The sequence below is a fragment of the Camelina sativa genome, chromosome 5 (assembly GCF_030686135.1).
Source record: "Camelina sativa cultivar CO46 ecotype springtype chromosome 5, ASM3068613v1".
Taxonomy (NCBI): Eukaryota; Viridiplantae; Streptophyta; class Magnoliopsida; order Brassicales; family Brassicaceae; genus Camelina; species Camelina sativa.
The window spans coordinates 30,657,733-30,659,044 of NC_141884.1; the positions used below are offsets into that span (position 1 = coordinate 30,657,733).

The 1,312-nt window shown below is 44.2% G+C and overlaps 1 non-coding gene across 1 annotated transcript; it reads right to left on the reverse strand.

The window, feature by feature from the left end:
* Window positions 1-874: 874 nt before the first annotated feature.
* On the reverse strand, window positions 875-981 carry LOC147944509 (small nucleolar RNA R71). Its single transcript, XR_015558707.1, has one exon. It is a non-coding gene; the product is annotated as a small nucleolar RNA R71 (small nucleolar RNA).
* Window positions 982-1,312: the final 331 nt, after the last annotated feature.

A 1,312-nucleotide genomic window follows, 5' to 3' on the forward strand; every position in this document is an offset into this window, starting at 1 on the left:
TCATTGCATACATTCATCATCATTCACCACCACAAACAAAATCTTGTTTCAATTTGGCGCCGTTGCCCATTTGAGTGTGTTTTTGTGACATTTAGGATCCATATTAGTCTAAGATTAAGTTCGTTTATACACTTGTGAAGTTGCTGGACTCGAATCTTCTGTTGCTGGGTTGTCTTGAGTTTCAGGTACCCACTCGACCAACCACTCGACCACCACTCGACCGAGCAGTGATCGAGCACTTGATCGAGTCAGAAGCCGTGTACATTTGGACACCACTTCCCAGTCGACTCAACCACCCACACGAGCCTGAGCTCAATTGTGAACCTGTTCGAGTCTGTACTCGCGTTTGTTGATGCACACAAGGTCTAAGGGGAAAGACAATCTTCATAGGCCTATTGACAACATCCATAGACTGCAAAAGGGTTTGGGAAACCAGAGAAGAAGGGTAGTTCAAGTTCAGCAAGAAGATCAAGTGATCATGGAGCAACAAGCTAACCATGAGCAGAGACCTAGGCACATTGGTGCTGGAGATGCACCCAACACCCACAACCAAAGAGCTGGTATTGTGCCTCCAACAGTAGCAAACAACAATTTTGAGATCAAGAGTGGATTGATCTCCATGATTCAAGCCAACAAGTTTCATGGGTTGCCAATGGAGGATCCACTAGATCATCTTGATGAGTTTGACAGAATTTGTGGTCTTACAAAGATTAATGGAGTAAGTGAAGATGGATTCAAGTTGAGGCTCTTCCCATTCTCACTTGGAGACAAAGCTCACCTTTGGGAGAAGACTCTTCCTACTGGAGCAATAACCACATGGGATGCTTGCAAGAAGGCTTTCTTGGCTAAGTTCTTCTCAAATGCTAGGACTGCTAGATTGAGAAATGAAATTTCTGGGTTTGCTCAAAGGAACAATGAGAGCTTTTGTGAAGCTTGGGAGAGGTTTAAAGGGTTCCAGACTCAGTGTCCTCACCATGGCTTCAGCAATGAGTCACTCCTTCGCACCTTGTATAGAGGAGTGCTTCCCAAGATCAGGATGCTTCTTGACACAGCTTCTAATGGCAACTTCCTCAACAAGAATGTGGAAGAAGGATGGGAATTAGTTGAGAATCTTGCTCAGTCTGATGGAAATTATAATGAGGACTATGACAGGACTATAAGGAGTTCCTTAACTGATCAAGAGGACAAGTACAAGAAGGACTTGAAGATGGTCAATGAGAAGCTTGACAAGATCCTTCTTAGCCAACAAAAGTCAATCCACTTCATTGGTGAAGAAGAGGCTCCAGTTCAAGAGGGGGAGACTGAATTTGCT